We start from the raw sequence: 16857 nt of genomic DNA, 5'->3' as shown, positions 1-16857 counted from the left end.
TTGATCTACAAATGCATTTTTTTTTTGGTCTGTCAACAACCGAACCAAGTAATGAAAATTGTTAAATGGTGTCTGCCAGAAGTTTTGGTAAGTAGATTAGCAGTGCTCCAGTAAATTAAAAGACAGATCTGCATGAAACTGATATCACTACTAGAATTATGCCATCAGACATCACCACTATTAAATCGGTCGGAATTGCACGCGATGTAAAAAATACATCCTAACATCGGTTTATGAAATATCGATTTCTATTGTGATTATTAACATCGGTCGTTAAATTAATCGATGTGTAAACTTTCATTCGAAAATTTGAAAAAAACGCGGAGGGACTAACTTAAAAAGTTTGAAAAACGCGGGGGCCAAATTTTCATTCCCCCCAACACTTAGTCGCTTTGTCTGAAACTTTCGAAACCTAATTGATAGACTCAGTGTTGACTGCCTCCTTCTTCGCATCCCCGACCTTAGCTCCTTCTCCAACCTGCGCTCGTTCTCCGGGTTCAGCTTTTTCTTTCTCGTTCTTCCCTGAAACCCTAGCGTTCTCCTCCTTCCTCTCCTGCTCTCTTTCCACAGCTACTGTCTCTTCCTTATTGAACTACTGCCTCCGATCCCTCACCGGCGCCATCGCCTCTACCTATACTTCTCGTCCAACGCCACCACGTCGTTGCTCCTAGATCCGAACCCCAACTGGTCCAACCGGCCTCCAAGGAGTCTATCCTCCTCGATTGGTGCGACTTCGAGCACCAAATGCCAGCGACGGAGGAACTGAACACAACCGCAATGACGACGGCGCGACCGGCATCAGGTACTCTGTTAATTTCCACAGTGTATTTCAAGTAACTTTGATTGCTAATACTCACTCATGCACACTCTGTTCTTTATTTCTGGGTTTGCAGATTCCGGGTTCTTCTTGCTATCTCTCCGTCTCTACCCATATTTCTTCTGCATAAAGATAAAATCGCAGAATTGCAGCAGCCATGGCCACTGCGCTGCCCTTGGATCCTCCAAAGATCGACTCAGAAGCCGCTTACACGGAGCCAAAACCTAACCCTAATCCTTCAAATTTTGGTTGAGAAATGTCAGAAAGGGAAAACCAAGAAGCAAATAAATTTGAATAATGATTTTTCGTATTTGATGAGCTGCAGAGTTTGTTTGATAATCTGGGTAGTTCTATTTTTGTATGATTGAGCTGATTTTGAGGTTTCTTGTTGTTGTAGTTGATAATTGGTGGAGAAATGTCAGAGAGGGAAAACCAAGAAGCAAATCAATTTAGGTAGTGATTTTTCATATTTGATGAGCTGTAGAGTTTGTTTGATAATCTGGGTAGTCTTATTTTCGTATGATGGTTCTGATTTTAAGGTTTCTAATAGTCTGATGTGCTTAGGAATTGGGTATTTGGTTGTTCTTGTTGTGTGAGCTTTTTTCTTTGTTTGATGTGTTTTAGGAAGTGATGTGTAGAACTGGATGAGTATTTGACAGTATTCGTAGTTTGGGTCTTGATTTCATTACTTTGATTAGGAATTTGGGAATGAACTGGAGGTGGTATTTCTTCTGCTTGGTATTGGTTTGAGGTTTTTGAGCTGGGGAGAGTATATGATACAATTGGTAGTTTTGGGTCTTGAGAAATTTGGTGTTTGGATTCCATACAGTGCATTTGCTCTGTGAGGTTGTATTCCTTTTGTTCATTGATCAAGCTTGGCTGTGCAAAGTTTGTACTTTTGCATTATTTGAAGTTTTCTATGTTTTAATTGAGGTACCGAACAAGAACAAGTAATGTATGCACTGATAGTTCAGTCTTCTTCCTCTTATTTTTCTCTGCCGACATCTTATTATTACTTTGGTTGATTTCTTGTAGGGAGAGATGGTTTGACTCACAATATGTTGAATGATATTCATAACCATTGGAAACATGAAGAAGCAGTGAGGATAAAATGTCAAGGTGTTCCTGCACTTTGATTCATGCCTTGGACTTCTTTTGTAATAGGCTAATAGCTTCTTGCTTATATTAGTTGTGGTTGTAGTGTTTTTTTTTTTTTTCCCTCTGAAGCTCTTCTGCATCATCTATTAATCTGTTTATTTCCTTGGATTGTTTAGGAGTCTTTTTCTTGACGTGTTGGCCATATTGTTTGAAAACTAAAAATGGCCTTCTAGAAATCAATATACAAGATCTTTAGTTATCATTTTCACTTTTCAAAGAACCTTAGTTCTATTTGTGCAGATCAGCGCCTCAATGATATTGTTGGTAGTGCATACTATGTTGCACCTAAAGTGCTACATAGATCCTACAGTGTTGAAGCAGATATGTGGAGCATAGGGGTAATAACATATATATTGCTATGTAGAAGTAGAGCTGAATCAGGAATCTTCCATTCGGTGCTAAGAGCTGATCCTAACTTTAATGATACACCTTAACCCACAGTGTCCCAGAAGCCAAAGATTTTGTTGAGAGGCTTCTGAACAAGGATCACAGAAAAAGAATGACTGCTGCTCAAGCTTTAAGTAAGTCAGTTTTTAATATTCCATACAATCTTCAGTGGATTCATAAATAATTGATACACTCTCTCTAGTACCTCATGGATTATGATATTGCACTAGTTTTTTCTGCTAGTTTCATGTATGTGTATAGTTATTTCTTTTTTATCTATCTGCTGTCTTCACAGGCCACCCATGGCTAAGGGATGAAAGACAAGCTGTGCCTTTAGATTTAGTAATCCACAAGTTGGTTAAGTCATATGTTCGTGCCACACCTTTCAGGCGTGCAGCAATGAAGGTAACATACATTCACAATAAGATGTGTTTTCCTAGTTTCGCCAACCGCCAAGGAAGGTGGAAAAAAAGAAAAAAAAAAAAAAAAAGAGGTTAAAATTAAAGATAACAAGTTTAGCTAAGCTTGGTTTATTGTAGAAGTTATACATTATTGAGTGGTGCAAGGCATGCATGAGCCACCTTTTGGGGCAACGTCTCTGTGTTTTCGGGTGTGTGTTTGTGATTTTGGCTGGGATCCTTTCTAAGCACCTTCTTGTTGTTACAGGCTCTTTCCAAGGCTATGACAGAAGATGAGCTCTACTATCTTAGGGCTCAGTTTACGCTCTTGGAACCCAAACATGGACACGTATCCCTCGATAATTTCAGAACGGTTAGTCATGGTTATTATATTCTCTTTAACGGTCCCTCTTTTAGCACATTTTAGCTCCTTTTTTAAGTATCTTCTGTCATTTACTCAATATATTCAACTTACTTTTACTAGACAGTTTTATAAGAACTAATTTTCATTATTGATGATCAATCTTATCAAATAGTTTTGCATTAAATAAAAGTTTGAATTGAGTTTGCTATGTAGTTATTGGAGTTCTATCTTGTCAGTTTGGTTAAATTCAACAAGAATATAGGTGTTGAATGTATATCTTCTTATCCCTGACTTGCATGTCATGTTTTTCATTTTTCTCTATGTACAGTGGCACGCAGATTAAGACCCGCAAACGGAATATTGCAGTGCCGCTGGACCCTGCAGCTTTTGCAGATGCAATGGTCCAGATTTTATCTGGATAATGCTGGTGATCTGGTAATTGTTAGCTTTGTGCTGGTGATCTTGTCTAGTTATGTCCTTGTGTCCTTTTGCTTTGTCAGTTGGTCATCTGTTGATTTGTGCAGGAACTTATTGCCAAGAGCATTGAATCTTCAGACCTTAACTTCTCAAGATACGGTGACATCTTTTTTTAGGCAAGTTCTCTTAATGCTTGGGTACTTTTTGTTGTTTTTTTTTACACGCAATTTTGTTATGATTATTTGGTAATTTCTGTGGATATTTTAGCATGAGTTCATGAATAATATGCCAATAATGCAACTTTAGGTCTTACAATTTTGTTATAATTATTTGGTAATTTCTATGGATATTTTAGCATGAGTTCATGAATAATCTACCAATAATGCAACTTTAGGTCTTACAATTTGTTCAAAACTGTAGGTTGTTTTCACTGGGGGCCGTACACAACCAGGAACAACAAAACCTGATAAGGGGGAGCACCACCCTTACTCTGTACTAGAGTCTGAGCGTAGACGTGAAGTCATTATACCATCTGTTATCTACATACAAAAGATTTTGAGGCGAAGGCTATTTCTGATAAAGAATCTTGAAAATGTCATGCGACATTTCCTTCAGTCATTGGAGCTTTTTGTGGAAAATGAAAGGAAGAAGCTGGCAATTTGCACAGCACTTGCATTCTCTCAAAAGCTATCAGGACTTAGACTGGAAACGGTGTTCCAGCCAATGCTCATATTGGAAAAAGTTGGTAATATTAGTTGTTTCATTTACAGATACCTATTATTAGAAAGATGGCTCTGCAAAACTTGATGGAAATCTGCTGGTATTACTATAACAAATGTTCCGAAGGTCACATTGCAATAAGTGACCACGTACTTTGAACAAATTCCATGTAATTAGTAGGTTCATTGGGGTTTTATTTTGCCTATTTTGTGAACTGTCAGTGATGATGATTTTAGACAAAATACCTCAATATTCAAATCACTTTGGTCAACTGTGGATATTGCATTTTATAGCAATAGCTACATATTTTGTGGACATCAATCCTCTCATTCCATACTGATGTCTATGTATAAAGTTTAAATCAGTTATAACTATAAAAACTGATGTCCACTAAGAGAAATACATCAGTTCCAAAATCAAAATCGATGTCTCATTAACCACAGGAAATCGAATTATTATGTTGGAATCGATGTGCCACAAGCTAGTGCACATCGTGTTTTAGATAGAGATCGATGTCCAGTATGAGTATTGACATCGATGAAGACAAGAAAACCGATGTTATGAAAATCTATGGACATCGTTTTTTTCAGAGATTCGATTTATTACAAGGCATTAGACATCGTTGTTTTACCTGAATCGATGTAGTACAAGATAATTAACATCGTTTTTTCCCTGGAATCTGATGTTAATGCAAGTAAATAGATCGGTTCATACAATATTAAACTTTGTATATTGAATATGAAATCGTGGGATATGAGGCAAATTATGCGTCTAAATCATTCACAACAAGAAACGTTCATGGGAATCGATGTGTGAAACAGTATCAGTCATCGTTTTTAAATGAATAACGATGTTAAAATGCATACTTGTGCTGTATGATCTATATTTCTTTAAGCATTAAAGGCAATAAGATGAGGGTTTAACAATATATAAACATACAAGTTTGTTATCATTTAAACGTATTTACATCGATTTATAATGAGGAACCGATGTGTATAATGATACTAGACATTGGCTAAAAACCGATGTCTGGATTTTCCGGACTTTTCTCATCACCCACTAAGACATCGGTCGGGATTCTTTTTCTCATCGGTTTTTGGCCGATGTCTGAGGGCATTTTTCTAGTAGTGTATAAATGAACCTCACAGGGCATATAGCAATGCACTATCTTTTCCTTGGCATATATAATAGCAGAGAGGACCCTGGCATACTCAAGACCTTCAGAATTCAGAAAATGCATTAATGGAAGGAATCACCAGTTGAAATGAATATCTGAATTAGCATGGATTTTGTGGCAAAAAGATGTTCTGCACTTGATTATGATAAAATCCATGGGTGAGTTCAAGGGTGGACTTTTGAATACACAACCAGATATTCAATCATGGCAAAGAGCAGGTAAAATCCTATTGTCAACTAATACAAAAACTAAAGTTTATGGGATATTAATGTTAAAGCAACTTTAGGTGAAAAGAGTTGTTTCATAACTAATTAAGGTTTAGGCCTATAAAAAGATTGTTTCTGAGGAATTTAGGAGTGTCTTAGATTATCAATAGAAAGAAAGGAAAGGGATAGAGAAATAATGGAAGGAAATAGCTCCAGGAGACTTGTGCATTGTCACGCCCCGGATTTTGAATAACAAATCCAAATCCGAAACATGAATTAATACAACTCACATAAATACAACCTGAATTTTTTCTCAAAACAACCACACCTCACATCGCTCGATATTACATAAACCAAATCTCAAATTTGTTTATTACAGCACACTCTCACCAAATTATATTGTAAGGCTCAAATGAGCATAACTCACCTCACAATTACAATTGCTGTAAAACTAAAACAAATTCTCTAACCCGCACGATCACCGTCCTGATTCTCCTGACCTGCAGGATTACCCGCTACACCGTTTGAATAGTGTACCGGGATTGCAACAATACAAACCCGGTAAGCTTTTTGCAAAGCTCGTATGAGTAAATGAAAGGATTGCACGATTTAAAGTAACACAATCAACTCAAGCACATTTTAATTTTGTTTTGCATAAGAATTGAAATGTACAACATCACTTCAAGCATCAATCAACTCACATCTCATCATGACTACTCAATAATAAACAACTTCTTACTCAATATATACTCACAGGCTTATGATTTATTTATATAAATCATCCCATGCAGTATATTATACTTACAGGCTTATGATTAATTATATTAATCACCCCATTCAGTATATCATACTTACAGGCTTATGATTAATTATATTAATCACCCCATTCAGTATGTCATGTCATACCCAAGGGCATATGATAACTCGTTTATCCCCCAAGCAATATGACGGCAGACAGACTAGAGCTCTAACTGTATCGTAAAGTGTCACCTGGGCCAAGGTTCACCTTACGAATGACTGCTTTTCTCAATTCACTCGACTCCTCATTTAATTCATCTCAACGACTCAACTATCGCACTTTACTCAATTACCCATTATCATAGACAACACAACATCTAAGATAAATCACATATTCCAAAGGGTAATGCTCAAAATATAACTCAGTAAATCACACCATCCAATATATATTCCACGTAAATATATATATATGTAGTCACCCACACAAGAGTGACCACTAATACCAACTATAGTTCACATGCAATAAAATCTAGAAATTCATTTTTTTATAGTTAAATACATTTTACTTACCTATGGACCGTAGTCGATCAAGTCCATATAATTTAAAACAAATATTTATTTTCATAAAACAATTTCCACAATTTCTCAATTAAATAAAATCACCGAATTTCGGTTCGTGAATGAACCATGTGCGATTTACTCACCTCGATATTCCCGCTGCGTCTTCAATTCAACACAATACACACCGAAACCGCTCACCCAAGGAAGACCGTCAATCACCTAGTCAAACATGACCTTAACTTAGCCAACAACTCAAAAACATACTCAAACGACAATCCAACGGTCGGATCGAAATTAAATGATGATCCAACGGTCGGATCCTCACGGATCGCCTTTAGGATCAACCTCCAAAAATCATCACGAAGATCCAACGGTCGGATCTTCCTGAATCGTCCTTACTAACATCTTCACAAATTTATACAAAAATCCGACGGACGGATTCTCACGAATCGCCTCCCTAATCACTGTTTCTCAATTATATGAAGATCCAACGGTCGGATCTTCGCCCGTGACCACACAAAGTCATCGGGACAGTCATACGATCAACATATCGAATCTACCATTCCATCAGACGGTCTGATCTTCACAGATCACAAATCGAACGATCGAAATCGATCGAAACTTAAAAATTCATAACTTAATCATACGATATCCAAAAATTATGAATTATATATGCAAACGATCGTATCGACACGTAGAACACAAAAATGGACAGAAACTATCCTTGGGGTGGCCGGAGGTCGCCGGAAACCACCATCACAGTGGCGGCACCGCCACCCATCCAAAGTCAAAATTAGACAAAACTCCCAACACGAAAGTTCTTCATCTTAACTCGAATTGAAACTTTCATAACTACACCAAAGTCAGATTATAAGCCAAAAAGTAGAATTTTACCTTATAAGGTTTGAAACCCGAAGAACCCTAGTTTTGAATTCGTTCCAATTCGATCTCCACAGATGAAATCGATGCAATCCACCTTAGGGGAAATGATCAACATCCTCAGAAGTGCAGAATCCTCTCAAGAATCACGGCAAAAGGTGGCCGGAGGAGGGAGAACGACGGTGGGGAAAGGAGGTGATTTCCAGCTCGACTGCACCGTGTTCTTCGACTTGTAGCGGCTACCACGTTGGTTATTTCCCCTCGATGTCTTCTACAAAGTTGTAATATAGCTCAGGCCCAGCAAAATCCCTTTTGGAATCAACTCGATTCGAGGTTGGATGAGAGAGATATCGGCCGGTGAAGGAAGAGCAGCATCGGGCGAATTCCAGCTCGAGCTGTGCAGCTTCTCGGCCTCCTAGCACCTTCCATGGTTCTTTTCTCACTTTGATGTCTTCTAGAAAGTTTTAACTGACTTCAAGGCGAATGAAAATACTTTTGGAATCAAGTCGATCGGAGGTCTGTGGAGGGAGATATGGCCGGTGGAAGAGAGAGGAACAAATCTGGGCTCGGGAGAGAATTGGGGAGAAAATATAGGTTTCTGAAATTTCTGTATTTATAGAATTTTCCCGATTTTCAATCGCTTATAACTTTCTCATACGAACTCCGATTTTCGCATTCCATATGTCCACGAACTCGTATCGACGCGCTCTACAACTTTCATGAATGAAGTTTTCCCAAATTCCCAATGTATAAAAAGTCACTTTTTGAGACCTCCTAAATAACGTTCGTTTTCGAAAATTAATCGTTCGAACTAATTCCATAACTTCTCCAAGCCTCGTACTCGCTCCCACTATCGTGAAATCATTTCTAAAAATCCACGGAAATTAATTTGGATTTTTCGGGGTATTACATGCATGTTCTTATGGTCCTGATGATCGTGATTTTGGTGACTGAAGTGCAAGCTCAGTCACCTTTCTGCATAATTAAATGTACAGTACTCAAATGTGCAGGTTCTAAAACCAGCCCAATCTGTACTGCAGAATGCTTGAAAAATTGCAAGAAGTCGCTGCCGGAGCCTCTCTACTACTGCAGCCTTGGTTGCACAACTTCCATGTGCACCAACATCAACTCTGGTATATGTGTTACATGCATATCAAATTATTGATCAAGAATTCAAAACCTTAATTAATTAGATAGCAATATACTAATCTATAGCCAACGCAGTTCTAAATTCTACACAGTATCAAAGAAGGCTAGGGTATGATAGGGGATCAATCTCCACTCATGATAAATTGGTTTCGGTTTGGATGCTATTATTCTACAAAACCATTGGTCCTTCTACCATTTAGCTCTCATATTCAAAATCACAGCTGTTAGATGTTTTTTGCAGATTATGTAGTAACTAACCTACTTAAATGGTCTTTGAGAAACATAACCCAGGATTTGCAGTCATGCATATTTTGTGTTCATTGTTTTTTGCATCTTGTTTCCTAATTTTCTATTTGTGTTAAACTTAAAAGTAGTCTTAAATTGCTGATTTGCCATTTGCAGGAGAAGCAGAAGGTTGCGCAGATTTATGCTCCAAAAAATGCAGCAAATATTATGCTCTCAAGTCTCAACTAGTAGAATTGCATGAGTAAATAGATCACAGAACTCATACAACTGGTATTTGCAACTGCAAAAATCAACAATCATGTATGCTGATTTCATGCGTGCCATTTTATTGAATTAAAGACACCTTTGTGTTATATGTATATTGTAACATGAACAAGCACTGGATCAATTGATAGATATACGCACACAATTCAATGAATTACAAACACACACACACACACACACACACACAGAGCATAGGGAATAGAATAATGTTCATACCTGAAGGATCCATGAAGTCAACAAAATGAACAATAGCCCTCTGCAGATCTCTAAATAGAACTGAATGTTCATTCAGTCCTTGTTTATGGGGAAGGACTGAATGTTCTATTTCAACGTAGAGAATGCAGGGACTAGAGTGCTTGAACACTCGACTCTTCCCATAGTAGAAGTCATAAGCAACTCGATCACTTCTATTTACCACATGTTTCATATCAGATAAGTAACCAAATTAAAGATTATCATTAATATATTTCCATAAGCACTTGATAGATTTTGCATAAGTGGGTGATAACAATCATATTCCATGTTACTTAAATTAAATATTTAATCAAATGCTATTATCTTTATAGTAATATGTGATATTTCCAAAATGTTTCTAATCTCCCACTTGGACAATCACAGTTTACTCATAGCAATTGAACCCAGATATTCAGAACAAGCAATAACCTTGGTGTGCACCAGAATCTATTCAGATATGGTCAAAATGAAATCTTTGGTGCAGAGCAAGAGAATGAATGTATTAAGATAATATACACCAGAATCATGCCACTGACTTCAGTTCATGTATTCCACTTATATCCAACAACTGATGTGATGAAACCACCATATGAAAATGCATATCAACTTAATATCATATATTTGAAGTCCTACTGTACACTTCTGGATTCTCGAAGTTTAAACCACAACCTCTGCAAGTATCTGAGAATTTTCTTCCCAGCCACCCAATGTGCCATACCTTGATTTGATTGATATCTAGAAAGAATTCCAACTGCAAATGACAATCAGGTGTAGTGCAGACCTGTGCATACATCAAACTTCCACAAGTCTAGCATTAGGTTTAGACTCCATTTCATCCTTTTCTAAACTATTTTCGGGACATTGCTGCTTTGTTAATTTATCTCCTCTACATGGGAACTGCACCAGATGCACAACCCTTCATTCCAAACCTTTTCTGAACTTTTATGATATAATTTAGCCGAGACAACCTGAACATCTCGCTTTTTCTCTCTCTCTCTCTAAATCCTATGCCAAGGGCATAAGATGCTTCCCCCAAATCTTTCATGTCAAAATGATTCGACAGAAAGATTTTAGTGTCCTTGAGTAATTTGACATTGCTGCTAGCTAGCAGAATGTCATCTACATAGAGAATAAGAAAAATAGAATTTCCTCCCACTTTGTTCAAGTATACACACTGATCCACAATGTTTTCAGTGAAACCAAAAGATTGAAATCATAGAATCAAACTTTTTATACCACTGTCTTGATGCTTGCTTTAATCCATAAATTTATTTTCTCAATTTACATACTAGATTTTCACTTCCAACTTGAATATACCCTTCAGGTTGCTTCATATAAATTACTTTCTCTAATTCTCCATTTAAGAATGCTGTTTTCACATCCATTTGATGCAATTCTATGTGAAAATGAGCCACTAATGCCATGATTACTCTGAAAGAACCCTTTGTGGACACTGGAGAAACAGTCTCAGTGTAATCCACACCCTCTTTCTGGGTAAACCACTTTGCTACTAACCTTGCCTTATGTCTTTCCACATTTCCATGTGCATCCCTCTTGGTTTTAAACACCCAGTAACAACCTATTGGTTTGTGACTTGTATCTAGTTCAACTAACTCCCAGACTGCATTTTTCCCTCTTTCTGTGTAAACCCCTTTGCTACTAACCTTGCCTTGTGTCTTTCCACAGTTCCATGTGCATCCCTCTTGGTTTTAAACACCCACTTATAACCTATTGGTTTGTGTAATACCCCGAAAATTCAAGTTAATTTCCGATGACATTTTGGAAATGATTTTGTGGTCATGGGAGAAAGTACGAAGCTCGGAGGAGTGGTGGAATTAGTTCAAACAAGTTTTATTCGAAAACGAACATAAGTTAGGGGCTCGTGAAAAGTTGACTTTTTATGCTTATGGAATTTGGGAAAATTTCCTTCATGAAAGTCGTAGAGTTCGTCGATACGAACTCGTGCATATGTAGAACGCGAAAATCGGAGTTCCTGTGAATTAGTTATGGATTTTTGAAGATATTTCCATTTTGGTATAAATACATTTCTATTTCCGGAAATTGCAAACAAGGACAGAATTTCCAGAATTCCAGAAATCCCTCCCCAGTTCTCTCCCGAGCCCCGCCGCGCCTCCTCCTTTCGCCTCCATCGTTCTCCCAACTCCGGCCACCTTTGGCCGAGTTCTTGGAGGGCTTTTGCTCGCCTTGGTCTATACATGAAGTCTGGGCAACCAATCGAACTTGAAACGAGCTGGAGAAGAAGAATCGAGACCGAGAAGTGGGACTGCCAACGACAAAATCGCTCTTCCCCCACCGTTTTCTGGGCTCTCCTTTGTCCGGCCATATCTCTCTCCACAGACCTCTAATCGACTTGCTTCCAAAAGAAAATTCGTTCGCCCTGAAGTCCTTTAAAACTTTTAAGAAGACATCGATGGGAAATAACCATCGTGGTGGTCTCTGCAAGTCGAAGAACATGGTGCAGCCGAGTTGGAAATCGCCTCACTTCGCCACTATTGTTCTCCCTCCTCCGGTCACCTTTTGCCATTTTTCTTGAAGGGATTCTGCACTCCTGAGGATGTAGATCATTTATCCTAAGGTGGGTTGCATCAAATCGAGCTGTGGTGATCGAATTCGCACGATTTGGAAACTAGGGTTCATCCGATCTGAAAATGTTGTGAGGTAAAATTCGACTCTTTTGGCTTATAATCTGACTTTGGTGTAGTTATGAAAAGTGAAATTGGAGTTGAGATGAAGGACTTTGATGTTGGGAGTTTTGTCAAATTTTGACTTTGGATGGGTGGCGGCGCCGCCACTGATGGTGGTTTCCGGCGACCTCCGGCCACCTTAAGGACAGTTTCTGTCCATTTTTGTGTTCTACGTGTCGATACGATCGTTTGCAGATATAATTCATAATTTTTAGAGATCGTATGTTTAAGTTATGAATTTTACGATTTCGATCGTTCAATTTGTGATCTGTGAAGATCGGACCGCCCGATGGAATTATAGTTTTGATATGTTGATCTTATGACTGTCCCAGTGGCTTTGTGTGGTCATGGGCGAAGATCCGACCGTTGGATCTTCGTATAATTGCTAAATAGTGATTAGGGAGGCGATTCGTGAGAATCCGTCCGTCGGATTTTCGTATAAATTTGTGAAGATGTTAGTAAGGACGATTCAGGAAGATCCGACCGTTGGATCTTCGTGATGATTTTTGGAGGATGATCCTAAGGCGATCTGTGAGGATCCGACCGTTGGATCATCATTTAATTTCGATCCGACCGTTGGATTGTCGTTTGAGTATGTTTTTGAGTTGTTGGCTAAGTTAAGGTCATGTTTGATTAGGTGATTGACGGTCTCCCTTGGGTGAGCGGTTTCGGTGTGTATTGTGTTGAATTGAAGACGCAGCGGGAATATCGAGGTGAGTAAATCGCACATGGTTCATTCACGAACCGAAATTCGGTGATTTTATTTAATTGGGAAATTGTGGAAATTGTTTTATGAAAATAAATATTTGTTTTAAATTATATGGACTTGCTCAACTACGGTCCATAGGTAAGTAAAATGTATTTAAACTATAAAAATGAATTTCCTGATTTTAATGCATGTGAACTATAGTTGGTATTAGTGGTCATTCTTGTGTGGGTGACTACGTATATATATATATTTACGTGGAATATATATTGGATGTGTGGTATTTGGTGAAGTGTGGAATTGATGCGATTGATTTACAATTCGAGCATTACTCTCTAGAAGATATAATTTATCTTATAGGTTGAGTTGAGTGTGATAAAGAGTAATTGAGTAAAGTGCTATAGTTGAGTCGTTGAGATGAGTTAAATGAGGAGTCGAGTGATTTGAGGCAAATATTTTCGTAAGGGTGAACCTTGGCCAAGGTGACACTCTACGATTCAGTTAGAGCTTTAGTCTGTCTGCCTTTGTACTGCTTGGGGGATAACCTTGAGTTATCGTATGCCCTTGAGTACACTATACTGCTAGGGGGATAACCTTGAGTTATCGTATGCCCTTGAGTACATCATACTGCTTGGGGGATAAACGAGTTATCATATGCCCTTGGGTATGACATACTGAATGGGGTGATTAATATAATTAATCATAAGCCTGTAAGTATGATATACTGAATGGGGTGATTAATATAATTAATCATAAGCCTGTAAGTATAATATACTGCATGGGATGATTTATATAAATAAATCATAAGCCTGTGAGTATATATTGAGTAAGAAGTTGTTTGTTTTTGAGTAGTCATTGTGAGATGTGAGTTGATTGATGCTTGAAGTGACGTTGTACACTTCAATTATTATGCAAAGAAAATACTTGAGTTGAATTTATGCTTGAGTTGATTTGGTTACTTTAAATCGTGCAATCCTTTCATTTACTCATACGAGCTTTGCAAAAAGCTTACCGGGTTTGTATTGTTGCAATCCCGGTACACTATTCAAACGGTGTAGCGGGTAATCCTACAGGTCAGGAAAATCAGAAAGGTGATCGAGCTGCGTAGAGTAGCTGCATTTGTGTGAATCTGACTTTCTTTTGTGAGGTGTGTTATGCTCATTGAGCTACATTTATAATTTGGTGAGAGTGTGCTGTAATAAACAAATTTGAGATTTGGTTTATGTAATATCGAGCGATGTGAGGTGTGGTTGTTTTGAGAAAAAAATTCAGGTTGTATTTATGTGAGTTGTATTAATTCATGTTTCGGATTTGAATTTGTTATTCAAAATCCGGGGCGTGACAGTTTGTGACTTGTATCTGGTTCAACTAACTCCCATACTACATCTTTCTTCATCAAATCAAGTTCATCCTCCATTGCTGATAACCACTTTTTAGATTGATCACTATTGACAGCTTGATGAAAAGTGGTTGGATCACTATCATCTGCAAGATTTTGCTCCACCTCTTGTAAATATACCACATAATCATCATCTTTCCCCCCAAATTTAGGTTCTCTACTCCGTGACCTTCGAAGTGGTGGATTTGGTTCTACAATTTCTGGATTTGGTTCCACAACAATGTTTTGAGCTTGATCTTGTTGCTGCAAGGGTAGTACTTGATCTTGCTCAACTACAAAATCGTTATGATCAAGATCATGAACTGTTGCAGAAGCCAAGGGTTGTGATTCAATTGTTTTAGTAAGTGGAGGTAGAGAAACAACTGGTTGTGTTCACTGGCTCCATAGTTTTTTCAAACACTCCATTTAAATTTTGGGGAACAGTATTTTGGTGCATTTCGTCCAGTATACCAAGATGTTTCCAAGCTTTTCTCACAACTACCGGGGTATTCTTTCACGAGCTCATTTATGACAATGGTGTAGTTCATACCCTTGCTAAATGGTCATTGGCCCGTTCTTTTTGTAATTTCTCGTTTACTTCAGCTCCTCCTTTTCTTGAGGAAGCTCTCTCTCTAGATTGTATTTGATCGTTTCGTGCAATGAAAGCGTTTTTAAGTTTCTCCTCAAAATATAAAATAAATAAATAAAAAACATCCTACATCTTGAATAGTTCGCCATCAAAGAGTTATAACACTTTCATTTTGGAAGGCCACTGATGGAATTGCATTGGAGGTGATTACCAGAGCAATTGACTCCTCTGTTCCTCGCTAAACTGTTCATAAGCTAGCTGGGAGATTGGCACACGATGCACAGCCTATGAGATGTATCCTCGTTTACATCATCTTATGACAAATGTGACCCTCATGAATGCGACGAAGCAATATTAACAAGCCTAATTAAGGTGGCTCTATTTCTCATCTTCTATCTGTTTAAGTAGTCAAAACTGAAGTCATCGTTGGCAGGTTTAATGAGTGAGCCTCTGAAAAGGGTTGGGAAGACACAGCAGAATGACCAAGGAAACAATCAAAATACACCTTCAGAAATGTACAAGCTCCAGACCCTTCCAAATACGGAGCTTCTTACTATATTCAATGTAGTTCAATTTATTTAGTAAAATATTTTAAGTACATTCTTGACATAAACAGGTTTAAAAACTCACCCCCGTGTTCTGAAGCAAGGGGAACCAAGTCTAACTGCAACCTGAGGTAAAGAATGCATCTATCCGAGTGACGAGGTTGAACAGCCAGCAAAGTGTTAAACCTAAATGTTATCATGCAGAGAAAGCTCTATGGTTATGCGTGGTATAATACAATAATTGGAACGATGAATCATATAGTACCTGTGTTTCTCACAGATTATAATATCCTATTCTGTAGTAAGAAAATTGTCTTCATGAATACGACGAAACAATATTAATAGAGGGGCTTTGGTGACTACTAAATAAAACAAGCAATGGGTTTTGATATGGTTAACCGAAAACCTCACAACCCAGTCATTAGCTTTCTTGCTACACGGATTCATCATCAATTATTGCCAAGTAATAACCTCGCTACCTAATCCTAATCAAACAGTCTAGGATTCACAGGCTCCACCAAGACAAACTCTGAGCCATCCGCTAAGTGACTTAACTGTGTATGCTCTCCGTTTTAAACTACCTAACAATATTCGCCCTAAAGTGATCGTCAACAATTTTATAAAGAAATGGGAAAAAAGAAAATGAAAAACGGAAGGGAACAAACAAAGTGCAATGAAATTATGATTTAGTGCTGTAGCCTTCTTACAATTTCAAGTCAAACGAAGTGCCTTGATCAATGCCTATCCAACTTTTCAATAAAAAGCACCCAGATTTTTTTAAGCCCCTGCATAAAGGGGAAGGCCTACCTATGTAGCAACTTCGGATAGAAAGCATGTAAAGAGAGACTGCATCTTGCAAATGATTTGAGCGAAGGTCCTGAGGTATGGGCGCACTGAAAACGGTGTCAAAGCAACTTAACTGAACATCTCGTGTTGGGCCCTCGCTAATATCAGACAAAATCAAGTTGCATATTTCATCCGCCATCTTCGAATAGACGACTCTGTAACACATTCGTAATAATGTCAAGTTCATAATTTAATTCAGCAATTATACCACCAAAAACAAGTAATCTATGTATAGATGATTACGTTCAGTTATATACAATAAAGAAGTCTGTTACAAAGATGTAGAAGTACAAAGCAGTATAGTTCATCAGAATCCCCAAAAAAGGGCGAGATGACGGAAATGACATTTACATAAGACTTAAAAAGTAAATTA

The 16857-nt window shown here is 37.9% G+C and overlaps 2 long non-coding RNA genes across 2 annotated transcripts; both read left to right on the top strand.

Annotated features, from left to right (window-relative positions):
• Positions 1-370: 370 nt before the first annotated feature.
• LOC133717656 (uncharacterized) lies at positions 371-3718 on the top strand. The gene is made up of 9 exons (XR_009849870.1): positions 371-802; positions 894-1270; positions 1853-1936; positions 2216-2313; positions 2417-2496; positions 2658-2767; positions 3029-3133; positions 3453-3559; positions 3649-3718. It is a non-coding gene; the product is annotated as an uncharacterized LOC133717656 (long non-coding RNA).
• Positions 3718-4532, top strand: LOC133717657 (uncharacterized). The gene is made up of 2 exons (XR_009849871.1): positions 3718-3847; positions 3936-4532. It is a non-coding gene; the product is annotated as an uncharacterized LOC133717657 (long non-coding RNA).
• Positions 4533-16857: the final 12325 nt, after the last annotated feature.

Source organism: Rosa rugosa, chromosome 6 (genome assembly GCF_958449725.1).
Source record: "Rosa rugosa chromosome 6, drRosRugo1.1, whole genome shotgun sequence".
NCBI lineage: Eukaryota > Viridiplantae > Streptophyta > Magnoliopsida > Rosales > Rosaceae > Rosa > Rosa rugosa.
The sequence above is the reverse complement of the archived record's forward strand: the minus strand, read 5'-3'. Positions and strand labels throughout refer to the sequence as shown.